Source organism: Galeopterus variegatus, unplaced genomic scaffold (genome assembly GCF_000696425.1).
Source record: "Galeopterus variegatus unplaced genomic scaffold, G_variegatus-3.0.2 Scaffold861, whole genome shotgun sequence".
In the NCBI taxonomy this organism is placed as follows: Eukaryota; Metazoa; Chordata; class Mammalia; order Dermoptera; family Cynocephalidae; genus Galeopterus; species Galeopterus variegatus.
In genome coordinates this window covers 477,081-495,353 of record NW_007726972.1, presented here as the reverse complement: position 1 = coordinate 495,353, position 18,273 = coordinate 477,081, and the positions used below count along the sequence as shown (strand labels likewise).

General features: G+C 32.0%; 1 protein-coding gene across 1 annotated transcript in view; it reads left to right on the top strand.

The window, feature by feature from the left end:
• Window positions 1-10,389: 10,389 nt before the first annotated feature.
• CALCRL (calcitonin receptor-like) overlaps window positions 10,390-18,273 on the top strand; it is a 117,319-nt gene continuing 109,435 nt past the window's right edge. Inside the window, exon 1 of the mRNA XM_008572988.1 lies at window positions 10,390-10,559. The gene's annotated coding sequence lies outside the window, so the exon portion shown is untranslated. The remainder of the gene's footprint in view (window positions 10,560-18,273) is intronic.

Genomic DNA, 18,273 nt, shown 5'->3' with positions numbered 1-18,273 from the left:
CTATAGACATGATCATATGGTCTTTGTGTTTGATTTACTGATGTGGCGTATCACATTTTTTGATTTGTGTATGTTGAACAAACTTTACGTCCCTGTGATGAGGAAAAATAAGTAAATGGGATTATATCAAACAAAAAAGCTTCTGCACTGCAAAAGAAACAATCAACAGAGTGAAAAGACAACCAACAGAGTGGGAGTAAATATTTGCCAAATATACATCTGACAAAGGATTAATATCCAGAATATACAAGAAACTCAAACAACTTTACAGCAAAAATCCAAGTAACCCAATTAATAAATGGGCAAAGGAGCTAAATAGGCATTTCTCAAAGGAAGATATATGAATGGCCAACAGACACATGAAAAAATGCTCAACATCACTCAGCATTCGGGAAATGCAAATCAAAACCACTTTGAGATACCATCTCACTCCAGTTAGGATGGCTAATATCCAAAAGACTGAGAATGATAAATGCTGGCAGGGCTACACTACTCTGCAATGTATTCCCTCCTACACTGTTGGTGGGACTGTAAAATGGTGCAGCCTTTATGGAAAATAGTTTGGAGGTTCCTCAAACAATTACAGATAGATGTACCATATGACCCAGCTATTCCACTGCTGGGAATACCCCCAGAGGAATGGAAATCATCATGCTGAAGGGATACCTGTACTCCAGTGTTTATTGCAGCACTATTTACAATAGCCAAGAGTTGGAACCATCCCAAATGTCCATCATCAAATGAGTGGATACAGAAAATGTGGTTTATCTACACAATGGAATACTACTCTGCTCTAAAAAAGAATGAAATACTACCATTCACAGCAACTGGATGGACTTAGAAAAAATTACATAAAGTGAAATAAGTCAGGCACAGAAAGAGAAATGCCACATGTTCTCACTTATTTGTGGGAGCTAAAAATAAATAAATACGCAAACAAATGGGGGGTAGGGAAGAAAACACAACGATCACAATTCCTTGATCTCATTAAGACAAGTGAACAGATATGATGTTGAGGGAGGGAGGGGGGGGAAGGAGGAATCGATAAAGGGACACAAAAATCAAATACATTGTATGTAGATAAAATTTTAAAAAATAAATAAAAATATAGAGATGTTTTGTGATGGAGAAACAAAAATCAACATTGGTTATAATTAATGTTGGTTATATCCACATCCCTTCTAATATAAAGTGTTCATTTACAGCAGCTTCTATATTCCTTCAAAACTAACCTCTGTTAATGCAGCTTGCCATCTCCAAACTGATTACACCTGTGATTTCTTCTTTCAGTGCCTGATTAATTTCCAAACATCAAAGATTTTATGAGAATCTTTTTGCTTACTATTTTACAGGGAGCCCCACTCTTTGGGAGATTTTGAATGTCTTAACATTTGAGTTTTGTTTACCAGCAAAACATTTTCTGAAATCATTAACTTTTTTTTCCTTTCCAAGTTTATATACATTCTGGAAAAAATAATACATGTGGTTCTGACTTACACTAACTATTCAAAGCATTTCAAGCTCATGAAAAGTTTTGAAATAATTCTGAAAGTGTTTTTCTTCTTTAATTATTTTTAGAAGAGCTAGCCAAATTTAGTTAAGAATGATTAACTAGAACTAGGTTTTTCTAACACCAAAATCTTTTATTTCAATTTACAATTTATCCTAATAAGTTTTAGACAAATCCTAATTGTAGCCAAAATGACCCCTTTTTGTCAATGATACTAATGATTTGCTGTTTTTCATGCATTGTGAGATAACATTGGTCGAGTCAATTACGAACTTGAATGTTTCCAAGGTTTTAATCCATATTTAATTTGTATTTTTACAGAGGGTATAATTCTAATTTACTGAACTCTCCTGTAAGCTGCAAGCACTCTCAAGTTAGAAGCCAGAGGAAACTGCTACTTCCTTCTTCTTAGTCAACATTTGGAATCTGAAAGAACTTTGATTTTCCAATAGCCTTTTTTTTTTTTTTTTTTTTTTTTCCTAACATATTTCCCACTCTTAACAGAATGTTCCACAAAATTTGTAAATCACTCTAGGGAAATTTCCAGAGTTTCAAAAAGTGAACAGATGTGAGCTACCTAAATGATCTATCTAGCCAAGAAACTGCTATTACAGAGATGAAGAAATAAACAATTACCATTTTAGTCAAAACCTCTGCCACTGTTTAATGAGAAAGTCTTTAAAATTGTAAAGCTAAATATATGTTGGAAAACTTTAACTCTTTGCATATTTTCTTTATTTTTCTCCTTCACAGTCTACATAATCATGCAATCATTTAATTAGAAAGTCCTTAAAATCCAGTGTTTCCCACAGGTTCTCTGATCTCTACTGGATATCAGTAAACTGTCAGATGCAAGTAAAGAATACAATAAGGACTGTGAAAGAAAGAGAAAAATCAAACACAAAATCCAATATAATGATAAAGAACATAGGGTTAGGTTAAAATGAACGTGCATTTTAGCTCGAAAGCTCTTCTTATCTCACTGCTCTGTCTGTGAACTGATGGTGAGGATAAATGAGAGCATATATGCAAAGTATGCTTAGCATAGTGTTTGCTACATTGTAGGCATTCAATAAAATGGTAGCTATTGATATTACAATTAACTAAATACTTAATGTTTCAAAGTTTTAGATAATTGTTTCTTTGAGATGTAACAATCATTCAAATAAGCTAGGCCATTAGAGGTTAAAATAGAAACTTAGGTAAATTTTGTTTGCTACGGTATTTTTATAAAATGAGAAATGAGCATAAATATGAAGTCATTTTACTGTTAAGATTAATGGAGGAGAATGTAAAAATATATATATTAGATAATTTTTTAATATTTTTAATAATGTGTTTAGAGATAACTGCCTAAGAGGTGTTAACATTTTTAATATGGAAACTTTATAACATGAGTAAGAAAGGGGTCAAATAAGTGAACGTTTTTTTTTTTTTATTTCTCCAACGAACCTATGTAAAACTCATTTCAAAATATTTAAATGTCTTATGTTTCTAGGAATTTAGAAAGCTTAAAAAATGAACATGATTATTCCTTCTGTCATCCTCCCAAATATTCAGAAACTTACATTATCATCCATATAAGAATAATACTACAAATGCATTATCTGGACAAAAACAAGAATACAAAACAGAAAAATAGCCAAGCTAATGGTTTATGTTGTAATGTAAACTTGCTGAACATTGTGCTGTTTTTCCTATTGTGCTAATACTCACTATTTTCTTTTTCTCAATATGCAATTATCTAACTGAAAACCCAATAACCCATATCACTGGGCCTATAGTCTCTACAATTTTCTTCCAAAAATATCTGAAATAATATGCCAGATTAGATATCCCCACCAAAACAAACCATGCTTTGGATTATATGACCCTTTGCATATAGATAAAATATAGATTCCTTACCACACTCTATACAACACTGCATTCTATGACCTCCTGTATTCATGTGAGACTCTTGCTCACTGGTCTCCAAGCTCCAGGAACAACCCAGGTGCTGCACTTGATCACATTTGGCTCACCTGCAACACTCCTTGCAGTAGACTGTTTGGGTGCCCCTCCCACATGCCCTTTACTGAGTAGGTGCATGCATCTCCCAGTTGCTGGGAGAATTGGCTGTTAACAGCCTCCAGCTGCATTCTTGTCCAGACAATTGTCCTCAGCTGATAATAGTCACTTTCCCTAATATGTTCCCGACCCCTGGAGTGGCTTATATAAGGACAAACTAATAATGAATTACTAAAGACAGACTCCCTTTCTTCAAGGGGGCCAATTCTGAGATGCAGTTTATGCTACAGTTCTCAATCTCTGTGGATTTTACCTGAGACCACATGCTTACTCACCTCATACTTCTTCCAAATTCTGCTTCATTCCCTCCTTTACTGCTTTTTCCTAAAGTCTGAAGACTACCACCTCAATAAATCCCTTGCACCCAAATCCTGTCTCCCAAGCTTTGCTACTGGGAAGTTCTATTGAGAATAGACTTTTTAATCTATGGAAAGCCTCATATTTCTTACCTTTGGGGTTCCAGTGTTATTATTACCTTCAGAGAAAATGCTTTTCTGCAAGAAGTAGGTTCTCTCTCTACCCTACCTTCCTATCTACTCAGTCCTGACTTGTTTAGTCATTAAACTTATTGCAATATGAGTCTAACGCAACATGAGCAAAAATGGCTATCTGAGAGTAAAAAGTAAATTCTTCCAGATCAGGGACTATGTCCCTATTAACAAATTTTGTATTCCCAGTATCTATCCAAATGCTTAGCACGTGGTAGGCCATCAATTAATATGTGTTCAGTCGATGACTATGGTTTAGAAACCTTGTTTTCTAATGATTCAAGTGTTTACAGAAATAAATCTTGGTGGTAATTAATGTGCATCAAATACTGCCAGTCTCAAATGTCAGCTGTATTAAGCCAGAACAGAATTATAGTCAATTAATAATTGATTTTTTTTTCTAAGAGATAGCGGTAGAACAGATATTTTTCATGTCTCGACATAAAGAAGGCCTTGTTTTTCAGATGTGAAAAACATTTAGCACTCTGTTGTGAGTTTTCAAAGATATGATTTGTATTCTGGATCAGATATGTAGGCATTAATCCACTTTGGCCTAGGCTTGGGCTTCAGAGTTGTCTACATTTGGATCATAAACATATATGTACTCATATATGTATGTCATTTTAATTTGTAATTTTTTATTTATATTATGTTTTAACACTTATTTAACTATTGTTTTACCTTTAGGAAGCACATACTCTTTACACTATGCATGGTGAATATATAAATAAGTGCTTTAATTGTATTTTCTGCAATGAGAACATGCCCATTATAACTCTAGTTATAAGTGCAACAGAACATTTTCTTAGAAATCCTTCCTAGTTGTTGAGATTTTTTTGATTAGAGAAAAAGAGATATAATTTAATTTTTATTCTGGTTAGAGAGCAACTTTTTGTAATTTGAGAATGTTTAACACTAGATGGCAGAATGACACTACAGATACCCAAATCCTCAGCACTAGGTATCAAAAGGAGGATCTGACACTTTCCCAGAGGTAAGAGTTCTGAGGTAAATACATTGTATTATTCTTTAATATATGCACTATAAATAGTTTTACATTTTTTATTTTAAAAACTTCCACTGTATATAATAGGGTGATGTTAAATGAAAATGAGTTTTTGAAGAAAATAAAGAAAAATATAAGTTGCTAATATGTTTACAAGTTATATACGTATGACGAGAGCTGCAAAAAAATAGTTTGTGAGTACTGGAAAAAAATTAAAACCATTTGGCATTTTTAGAACTTAATGATTAAATTATTTAAGCCAAATATAGGACTTGTTCATTTAATTAAACACAACTTAGGCCAACAGCCTAAATGCAAATTTAAATAAACCTTTCATTTTTGCAATTAAGATTAATATTCAGCAAGTAACATGCATTACAGAATAAATTCACAATAAATGCATATCCAGAGATAAAAAGGTTGTCCTTTTGCAATGCCAACTAAAACTATCCTAGAAATAGGAAGAACTATTTTAAACTCTTCTGGGAAAGGAGATTCAGGCTTCTCAAATGAATTATTGACTCATTCTTAGTATTTATGTACCACTTGTCAGTGCAGTATGGAGAAGTATGGCTAGGGCGATCATATACAATTTTTTATCCAAACCAGAACACTTCTGAGCATGGAAGTATAAATTGGAACTGCCCTAGAAAACTAGGACATATGGTCACCCTACTGAAGGGTGTTTACCCTCAGGAAGATCGTTTGGTACCCACACTTAAAGTAAGCATTTATAATTTTGTTGTATTTCAAAATCCATTTTTAATTAGTCCACAACATATCTTATTTGCGAATGCTAGTTTTTTATTCTAGCAATAGTCACCCCCAAATATCTGTAAGAGAATACTGATTTCCCTGGAAGATCCAAATTCATCAGAACTTAAAAATCAATTTTTAAAAAAGCAAATATTTGACCAATTATTTTTAATGTTATTTAACTGTCTTGAGAAAATACAGCATAAAATGCTAAAAAGAATGTTATATATAGGCTAATAAAACACAGCACAAAATGCTAAAAGAAATGTTATATGCAGGCTAATAAAATAGTTTTCTTCACCTATATATGGACCTGACATAATGACTGCTCATTTAAAATTTAGTTTTCTGTATATTTCAAATTCTTAGTTCATAGTATTTTTAATACAACATTATGATTTCCCTGAAAATGGTTAAGTTATGTGCACAATTAAAGATCAGCCCTTTAATTTTAGTAAGAGACAATAACATATTCACTCTCAATGTATCCAGATTCTTTTATGAAATGCAATTCATTGTTCTTTGCTATGAGAAATAACTTGAAGAAAATGCTAACAGAAATTGCTAGATAAAATAATAAAGGATCAGGCCCACTCATTTTCCTGCTAGATATTTTTTGATATAAACATTATAAGAATTATGCATTTCTCCTTCAATTATTGTTTCATTTTTAATATGGCAGGGTATACATAATTTTGTTGACTGCATAAATTTTCCTTGAGTATAAGTAATAACTTTCAGACAACTAGGAACTCAGCGGAATTATTAACTCAAAATATAATAACTGAAAGACTTTATAGAAGTCACTTTTTTAGATTGCTGCCATTTTATTTTATTTTATTTATCTATATACAATGTAGTTGATTTTCATATCTGCAGAAATCATTTTTAAAATGCTTTCTCTGATTCTCTGTTCTTTCACGCTCACCAGGGAGGGTCCATCCATACCATTTCACATAAAAGTGGTTTTGTTTTGTGTGTTTTTGTGATAGAAATATGCTCCAACGCAGTATACACATAAATTCAAAATAAGTGGTCAGTTCAGTCAGTAGTGAACTAAGTTTGTCAAACTATATTTTTTGTTTGATTTCACTAACTTAGCGAATGTAAACAGTAATTCAGAGACTGAGTTAACCTCCTCCTGATTGTGCGTCAAGTACATGTCACTTGGTAACCAGCCAGTACTCCCTATTGCATCACTACAGCTCTTGTGAGTATTACACGGGGGCACAAATTTAGGCACAAATCCTATATGCTGGGTTGTAAAATGGACAAGTGTGACTGTTTATCCTTACATACAAGTATACACTGCTCTTCATTTATACATCATTTCTCACTTGTACAGAAAACCTTATTGACAGTGCTCTGCGTGGCTACATCTAAACTCTGTGTTGGCAGCATTAGCTGCTAATTGCCAAGAATTTGGTGCTTGATTCCTCATGTGCTAGTCCATTTATGCGGTAAATGACTACATAGCAGGACACATCCTCTTTTTCCTTAACTCCCTAAAACACAACTACTACTATATCTGGCTAAAAATACAGGCTTGATCGCTACATGTTAAATGCTTGCAAGTGGCTTAAATCTGTTCTGGGAAAAAATATACATATAAATACATACATATATGATACGTGAGGCTGAATTAATGTATTAATTAATGCCACATGGCTCAGAATCACCTCCTTGATTATTTAAATATTTTTATTCTATTATGCTGCAGTTTTCCAAATATTTTTGTCATCTTTCATTGTATATTTGAGAGGTTTTCATGATCCATCTTTTTACTGGCTTCTCTATAACTTGGAATACCCAGAGTAGCTCCTTGGAAATCCTCATGCCATTTATTTCTTCTGAAGTTTATGAAGTGGCAACTCTTAAGGATCTGATTACTGCGAGGCAGTTTGCCTGTTTATTTCTAAATAAGGCTTATAGACAATATGGATAAAAATTATCCAAGAATCTTCATGGGCTACAACCTTGGGCCTGTATGTGCCTAACCTGTAAATGCTATTCGGCTGCACTATTTAGTACAGCACTTAATATATATTAAAGGACAAAAAGCTTCAGATTAAGAGTCTTATGATATTGCTCAAAGCATAGATTTTTTTTTTCATTTGCTAGACTTCACAAAAAAACCTTATTTTACAAACTGAGAAAAATTTTAGTTTTTTATAACTTCATTAAATTTACAATCTATATAGTGATTTCTTTCTAGGAGTCAGATATTATACTTAGCATGGGATTTGAGAAGATATGGACTTTGATCATTTGGATATTAAAATCTATTGTTTGATTCTGCTCCAAATTTTAAGATGGGAACACCAAGCCCAAAAAGCGTTATCAAGATCACACTAGAGAGTATCAGAATCAGGACTAGAATTTCATGTCTCCTGGTCCAATGCCAGTACTTTCTATTTCTTTCTTAGTGGTTCCCTGAGCAGTGTGCTAGCTGCACATCAGAATTCAGTGAAGCTTTTACCTAGAGATATCTATGTTGTTTTCTGATTAAAGAATCATTGTTATTTTTGGAGCAGGCAATAATTTGCAGCATTGACTTTTCTTTTCATGGGCTGAAGGAAACAACCCAAAAAGAAGTACACCTCAACAGACCTCCAAAGCAAAGTGAACCATGTCCTTATTTCAAAATACAATAATCTATAACTTAACAATTTAACACCTTTTGTTATTTTCTATTTCCTAATAACCACACAAGTATAACTCAGTTTCTTACAAGGCTTTTCTCTTAACTGTAATTGATAGAGATCAGTATTATCCTATTTTTATATGTATTTTTTAATCAACATTTTTCTTTTTTTTTTTTTTTTGTCTTTTTCCATGTCCGGCAACGGATCGCAACCCTCAGTGTTGCTCCCGCACCGGACCGGGGACCGGCAACGGGATTGCAACCCTCGGTGCTGCTCCCGCGCCTCGCTCAGCCAGTGAGCGGGAACCGGTCTGTATGTGGGATCCGAACCCTCGGGCGGGAGCGCTGCCATGCTTCCCAAGCGGCGCACTTATCCAGTGTGCCACGGGGCCAGCCCCTAATCAACATTTATCTTATTGGTCTCAAAATCAAAGATTTTGTAATAATTTTTTATAGACATCCGGGTAATACAAATGTCAATAGGAGTACACTGCCTCAGAAACATATTTCTTAATTTATGTTTTCTTTACCTCCTTTGTTAGCCTAGAAGGAGTATGAGAATCTCATTTTCTTCCTGAATTGCAGTGATTTATCTATTTCTCTGTGCCTGTAATCTCAAATTTACTAAGAATCAAATGATCATCACAATATCTTATCTATTTCTAAATGTTATAATATTTGTTGATTCAAAATCTAACAGACAAAATGGATTTTAGGTATTATTTGATCCATCTCTTCTAGTTTACAGATAAGAAAATTGACACCCAGATAAATCAAGCAACTTTTAGAGCAATTTAGTTTTCAAGACTTGTATGTATCTCACACATTTACTATATCATTAAAAATTACAAATGCATTTAAAATTTACAAATTTCTTCCCTGATTATATCCGATTATTTATTAAACATATTCAAGGTCAAATTATGTGTTAAGATAGAACATTTTTCTAAAAAAATAAAGTAAGGTACATATTTTACATTAATTCGTAATATTATGTTTATTAAATATCTGTATTTTCTTTGCAGCTATTTTGAGGTATAAATATTGTAGTATAAATTATTTTTTAGATTATAGATGATAACATAATTATGTCTAGTATTTTAAAGTATGTGCAATCATTTTAAAATTATGTTTTTCTAAAAGGCTATTTTCTCTAATTTGTTTACCTGAATACGTATTTTGAAAAAGTAATATACTCTGTACCCACACACACAAACACACATTGGCTTTATAATACATATGTACACATATACTTATGTCATGAACAAAATTTTTTAAAAATTAAAAAAATGCAGCCTAAAGTTTCTTGATCTGATTGTGTAAAACTGATTGAGGAACAGCATGTGATTATCACACTCCAAATTAATGAGTCATATCACGGAATTAATTATAATGAATGCAGTTCTTTTTTTGTGATCAATTATGAAGAAAGATGTGTTAGATAAAAATTTTCCTGGAAGCTTTGTAAACTATAATTCAACACACACGCGCGCGCACACACACACACACACACACACACACACACACACCTAACTCCTTTTATTCTTTGAGCAGAATATTATATTCAGATTTTCTTCAAATCACAGACAGCTCGGTTTGGCAAGTTCTAACAGAACTCAGTCAAGATGAAAGTCAGCCAGCTTTTGCTGCTAAGAATGTATTCACACAGCATATGATCTCTGTCTGTTCAGGCTGCTTCTTGCTCTTGTCTAAGGATAAGAAAGGAGCGCTGCCTTCCTGGGGTATGCTATTTGAGAAAGAAAGTAACCTAACACTAACTGCAGGCGGGGTCAGAGTGATGTAACGTAACAGGAAGCTCTGATGTTTCCCTTCTGCTGCTGATCACTTACAATCTGACAACACTTCCAATCTACTCAGAACAAACCCTCTCTCCAGCAGAGAGTGTCACCTCCTGCTTTAGGACCATCAAGTTCTGCTAACTGGATCTCACTCTGACTTCAGGATCACTTTGCAAGGCTTTCACTCTTCCCCGCCTTACCTGGGGGTAAATTTCCTCTGAGGAATTTCAGAAAATCAAATTTCATCCTAAGAATATTTTAACAAGAATTTCCTTAGGAGCTGTGCTGGGTAAGTGCATTATTCAAAATAAATATATTTATTCTTGGTAGTATTCTCAGGTAATTTGACAGTGTTTCTACTGTAGAATTTAATAAATGGCATTAAAATAATGCTGAAAAATAGCCTCATTTATTTTACAGGTTAGAAAAACTGTAGCATATTACCCCTAAATGCATACAAAATTGTTTACTAATAGATAATATTATTTACAGTGGTATTCTAGAAAATAAATTTAACAAGTTAATAAAAAATTTTAATGGATTGAAAGGCATATTTCTGAACAACTATCTTAATCAGGGAACAATGCCTTTTAAAATTAGCTCTACCATTAGCTAAGCTTGAATCTTGACAGCTGGAAAGCATTTTTACCCCAGAAAGTGTCTTTCAACTTTTTGTATAATTGGTATTCTAAGAAAGGGGTGAAAGAATAACTATTTATTGGGTTTTCGAGTCTCACTCACTCTGTGGTTGAACACAAAGCAGAGTTAAAGAAAATTAATCACTTTGTACTTATTATACTTGCCTACTATATGCCTTCTACCTTTATTTCCAGATATATCTTTTAACTATTGAACTAATGGAATTTTCATTGTTCGTTGTTTCCAGATGTGTTTAAATCCCCTCTTTTGCTAACCCAGAACTGTTTCAGCTCTATTTAGATTATGGGGTGGACTACAAAGTAAACAAAAACCACCCACAGTTAAGAAAATGTAGAGATTTTTATATTAATTCTTAATTTCAAAACTCTTAAGCTCAGAGAATGTGTTACTTCAACTTGACCGGTATCCCTCTGAAAGCTTCAGGGGGAGAGTGTGATTTCGAGATATCTGTGGATAAAGGAAGGAACATAACAGAGCTCTCCACAACTAGTATATTAGATCATTAAACAGAGAAATTAAAGTATGTATTTTAAAAGAATTTCCAGAATAAAGCTGGAATGTTGAGATACAACATCTGTAAACCCTCATCGAAATAGTACACACTGTTCTGGATAATTTAATAAATTGTCGGTATAGAGATATCACAAATTTGTTGCTAAAGAAACTTAAATGTCAGATTTGGGTTCAAATCATGTTGACTGACATAATTTTAAAATTTTATTTTCTTACCTACATGAATTTATACTCTGCAGCATGTACTTCAGTGGAAGCATTCTGTATTTATAATCACCCATAATCTGGCATATTAACAGTAGACTACAAACTCATCCTGAGTAACTCCTTTGTAATTTTCAATCCAGTCTTTCCAAAAATTTCTCAATATAATGGAAATTTTAATTAATTCTTACATTTGTGATTCTTTAAAAGTATGTTTCTGATTTCTATCTCTTTTCAATCTTTAACTGTATTGAGTTCCCTAACACATGTGTAGAAATGGGAAAAGTGTTTTCAGAATGTGACTTTGTAAATAGCCATTATATAATTGGGGATAAACTGGAAATAAAACATATAATAACTCAATGCCATGGGATAGTAATAAAAATTAAAACAGCATTATTTTTAACTTATTTTCTTAGAAGGAGGCATTATATTAATATAATATTTTATAACGAGTAACTTCCCAAATTTCTCTAATTTTTATTTAACTGCTAGTCCCAAACCCATACTTTCTGGCATAATTTAATTAAATATTCATGACTACATTAATAGCATGGTTTATACTCTTTATTTTCAAAAATTACTGTTGAAAAACACTAGTCAATAAATATTGAGAGTCATTAGGCAAAGACATTATTTGACTAACTAAAAGTTTAAAATAAGAATTCATATTTTTATATTCAAAAGTTTGCTTTCTTTAATGATAAGAGAATGTCTGAATATAAATGCATGATGTTAGTCTTAAAGGAATTAATCTTTCTAGATAATATTTTCCTGTAACATCATAAAATCAATGCAGAGAGTCTACAGGCAGTTCTAAATATGTAAAATGAAACAGAATTGATAAATTATGAGAATAATATGAGCTGAAATATATTTTAACTGAAGCATTTTATTTCTTAAGGAGATATGCTCTTGGTTACTGTTACATGACTTTTTTCCCTAATGTAGCTTGGCACATGCCAAAGCACTATTTTATGTTAAAATTTGTCGATTTTTAGAATGTATAAACCTATTCATTCATTTTGAAAAAACTGGAATAACAGAACAGTTTTAAAAATTACAACTGAGTCTGTAATTTTTAAAATTAATTTGGATTAATAGCTCAGGTGTATATGTTTAACTCAGTAATGTTTCCTGGGACATGACGAAGTTCAAATGGAACGAGCATATTTATGAGAACATTTGCATTCATCTGCATATATTATTGTTTTCATGCACAATAGAAATTTCAGTAAAAAATTTAAAATAGTACTAAGACAAAAAAGATTACCTTATATGCTTTATAGATTAGTACTGAAAAATTATTTGATAAACATTAAAACTAAACTTCAATTAATAGCATTATTATATATTTCTAACAGATCATATTTGGAGCCCTTATAACAATATTTTGTTATCATTTATGTCTACATATTTACACTTTGATAGTAACTTTAGTTTTAAGGATTGTCTTAGATCATTACAGGAAAAACAATAAATTTTTTCTTTAAGGATCAAAATATGTATTCACTAAACAAAATTTATTTTGTACTCTTCACAAATTTGAATGCAGATTGAAAAAATAATTGCTTTTAGACATATGATTATGTCAACTTTTAAGAATACAAAATATATTCAAAGAATATTTGAAGTCTGTAGCTTTATTCCTTCGCTTATCTTTATTTAGGACTCAGAGAAACTTTTAACTCATAAACACAAGCTGTGTCATTGCATTGGTGCTAATGAAAGACAGTCAGTTGTAGCACATCTTAATTCTTGACAATCAGAATTTTGGAGAATACAGTTAAGGTGGACAAATAGTATACAGCTATTTAAAACAATTCTCTGTGTCTAGTTTTGAAGTCCATGGGTGAACTATAAACATTCATAATTTCTAAGAAATGCTCTTTTTCAACCAAAGTACTTGTACTATGCTACATTATTAAATTATTTCAAGAAATCTCATTTAATATATGAACGTGTTGTGATGCAATTAGGTGGGAAATAAAAATTTACCAGAAATAGAAGATAAGGTCTACATACACAGCAAATATACCAGTTCTTTACCCACTTATTCACATGGACAATCATTCCCGCCCACGTTCTTTCATCAATAGCAGTTACGCAACTCAATGTATCTGGATTGTTTTCACACCTTAACTTTAGCTTACTTACCTATAAATTGGTATATAATTTTGAAGATACGTGATTTTCGATAGCATAAATTTGAAGAAATAATAGAATACAACTAATAGTAAAATATCGAATATAAATATTGAGTTAGCATAATTTAGGAAAAATGAAGAACATACAGATTAAATATGTCATAGTTAAATCAACAAAACTTATTTAATATAGTTTAATATAGTTTATTCAATATACTTATATAGGAAATATATTTGTATATTCCACTGCAATTTCAGTTTAAGAAGAGTCCTCAGTAAATCCAGGTTATTATTTTTTCATGTCTAATTAGGATTGTAATATTTTTGTTAAATCAGATTAGTCAAATAATCTCTGCATTTTCCCATATTTGAGTAATCTTAAAATCAAATTAATTTATTTTTTAATTTAATAAGTTGTTTTACCAACAAAAAAAGGAAGAACTGTATTTAACTTTTAAAGACACGATAAAAATCTTCATACTGTTAAAAAGTAAATAATATCACTGGCTGTGAGTTGAGTTAGGGTCTATGTTTCCTAGGTTACTAGTACCATTATGGGATAATAAGTTGCAAATATTTTCCTAGAACACGTTTCTTTCATTTTTTTTTCTTCAATTAATAGGTTTATTTAAGAGACAGTCCAACCCAACATAAGACTAAATAAAAGAATAAATAACCCCTACCGTGAGGCTATAGCTTTAAATGTTATTAAGGTTGTGGATGGAGCTGAACTTTCAGAAAAGTCTTTTTCCTCATAAGATGGAACATATTTTTTTCTAACTATAAAAACGTTAATATGGCATACACTTTTGTATAAACCTGTAGTTATTTCTGTACTCAGGTTTAGGTTAAACGTGAGCTCATAGAATCATAATGAATCCCGAGCATATTATTTGGTGTATTAAATAGTAATGATCTAGTCAAATAACAACTAGATGGTTTACAGGAGTGCCCCTCTCCTTCCATCTTAGTCACATGGGGTTTAATAGCATATTCATGAGCACACAGGTTTGGTTTATTCAACCAAAACTAAGATAAATTTGTCTTGTATCCAAGTACTGATTTTATAAATTTTACAAATAAGTGTTAACTCACACCCATGTTCATTAACTAACCTGAGACCAATTATTATGCAAATATTTTGCACATAAACCTCAATTTTGCCACCCTACCAAGGATAATTTGACGGGAAAATTGGAACTTTGGTAAGTACCAGAGAGGAATAAATAATGTTATAGTAGCAAATGAGCATTGAAACTACAGGGGGGAAATGTCATCAATACAACATTGTAATTTTTTTCTTAATTCTGTACTTATTTTCAGATGTGAGGCATAATGGGAGGCTTGTTTTTACTTAGTTAATGAAAACCTAATATTAGAGTAACATGTTTAATGTTTTATTAATCAATCTGCATATGTCTTTAAAAAATTACTTTCAGTGAAACTTTTTGTTTTTAAGTCTTTTGTAAAAGCATGCCAATATACGTTATTAGCTAAGGCCCAAAAAAGAAAAAAAAATAAACCTTCCTCATTTGTGTTAGAAATTTAAGGATGTGTTATTTACAAAATTGCAGCCTAATGGACTTTGGATTTTGATCATCATATATGAACCCAAATCCACCACTTATTAGTTCTCCTTTCTCATTTATAGAATGGAAGTGGTGATCATACTGCTCTATAAGGTCTTGTGAGTAATCCATGAAATAATACATGGAAAGCGTTAGCAATGAGCTTGGCACTTAGTAGGTCAGGTGTTCAATAAATTTTAGTGATCGTCATAAGTGCTTTGTGACTTATGGACTGAGAACATAATTTGATTCTGCTCAAAAGTTCATTCCAAATAACTAACCAACAGACTATTAGAATACAACCTATTCATAAGACAGGGAGAGTCAACAAGTGTGGTTTGTATCTACACTTTTTGAAGTAATTACTCTTTTGCCATCATGTAATCCTTGCCAGAACCTAATAGGACTGATATTGTTAATTACTATCTCTGTAAAACTTGGGTAAAACTTGAACACTTAAAAGTCTTCACATTTACACTTTTAAAAGGCATGTTAAGCAGAAATTGTTTCTTTCTTTTACATATGAAGCTCAATGATGTATGTGGTATGTTCGAAGTCACACAAACAACCCTAACAAAGCCCTGGTTTTAACTTAGTGTGGCTCTAAATCCTAAATATTTGGTTACATTATTGTGTGTCATCTTTTACTAGACCTCTCTTTAATGATTTTGTTCAAAGTTGAATAACAGTAAGAATTCACCAAATTTAAACTTAATCTCTTCTAACACAAGAAAATAGAAGTAAATTTATTTATATGACGTGAATTTTGTGGAATATAGTACAATTTGAGGTAAATTTAGATGTCTGTCAAGAAATTTTTAGTTGTGACTGTGAGAACTGCAGAAGCTCAAAATGAAAAGAACATTAAGAATGATCCAATAAACTCAATTTTTAGGGTTCCAAGTTTTTCTTGGCTGTTTTGTTTTCGTAAAAATGTCTTTATTACAGGTACTTTTTTACTACTGTCTAATAGTAGACACTATTTTGTGTATTATATTTCAAAAATGTAAGGAGGAAGTACCTATGCAATAGGATGGTAAACACACATTTGGGTTTTGGCTTAAGATAATTTATTTTAAGAATTTGTTTTTGAATATTTTATAAATAATAACCCACATTGAGAATATTAAAACTATAAACTCTTTTTCCAAAAACAACAAACTCACTACTTTCATAAGGACTCACAGTTTGCTTATAGTTGCATGAGTTTCATGGGATCCACCTTTTTGATAGATTGGAGAAAGTTCTTTCACTCGCAATTTAAGAACCTGTGTTCCAATTAATTCACATTACAATTACTCTTTTAGAATGAAGTAAATTATATGCATATATTTTTCAGCCACTGTAGATACTTTAATAAATCAGATATTAAGGAATTGCACTCAAAAAATAGACATGAACATCAGAAATAAAATGGCCTGTTAGATTATTTCCATCTCACAGAGGGCTTGACTGCAGGGCCCAAGGAAAAGTCTATACAGTAGGTATAATCTGCAACTGGTAATTCCTCATCTCCCTTTTTGTTTCTCTCTCCTTCCACTAAGTTCTCTCACCTACACCTACCTAACCTTCACCTTCCTCTAAACCATATGCCCAGTAACTACACTCTGGCCTCAGATGGTCAAGAATAGCATGTTTTCCTGTATGTCATCCTCACAGAGCCTTCTAGAAGGCTCTTTCAGAGTTGCTCTTTTTCTAACCAAATTAAAATCTGTTATCATTGCAGTGTATTTTATTTGGGGAAGAAAGTATTCTGATTGCTGTTCACATCAAAGTTTAATCCTGTCAGAGAACACATATTTTAACTCATGACTATGCAATTGTTTCTATTAGGAGATGCTAAGATTAAACAGCATGGTTCTCAGTTTAACAAACACTTGTGATGGGCCAGGCTCTAGGCTAGGTGTTAAAGGTAAGCAAGGCAGGTCCCCTGCTCCAGACAACATCATCTCCACCTCAATGCCATGCAAAGACAATGCTGATCAGTATGGATTAAGAGTATGAATCCATACTGCTGGAGGCCACTATTTTTCATCATCTGAGGATCAGAACTCAAGTCATAACAGGGTGTTTTCTAAAATGACAAAACCTGTATAATGATAAATCATAGATTTTCTTTATACATTTATTATTTTAGGAACCCTTGGGTTATAGATGTAACATCAAAAAAATCTGAAATAGGGACTGGCTGGTTTGCTCAGTTGGTTAGAGCATGATGCTGATTAACACCAAGGTCCAGGGTTTGATCTCTGTAGCAACCAGTTGCCAAAGAAACAAGCGAAACCCCCCCCAAAAAAACCTGAAATGAAGAACAATCTAACAGATTCTGTTTGCTCACAATTTTATGTGACTTGGTTAAGTTATTCAGAAATACCTACTTTTCGATTGCTTCTAATATAATTTTGACCTTTCATACTTTAACAGAAAATATTTCCTTGCATCTAATTTCATCCTAAATGTCATGGCTGTATATCAGAAACTGTTAATTTTTAAAACAAAATGAATATGGTTAAAAAAAGTGATGTTCTTAAGAATAAAGCTTTGAATAATGTTTAGCTTTATTAATTGGAACAGGGAGGATGTCAAATGAGATATGAGCAAATTTTAAGGTCTAGAACAATCTGACAGAGGCAAAATCCATAAAATTATTTTCCTAAATATTGTTTATTTTTTAAATTAATTTAATTTCTCACAGTTGTTAACTTCATTAATTTTACTTTCCAAAAGATTTCCTGTACCATGTTCCATGTTATTGGTTTGAAAATTATTAGAAGAGACTAAGTCTTTTTGATTGTAAATTAATATATGTCCATATTTAATGAACCAGATTTTAGCCTACTTCTTTCAAAACAAACATACCAACATTAACAGTTTATATTTCAGTTTTGCTATACCTCAAGCATCCTTTAAA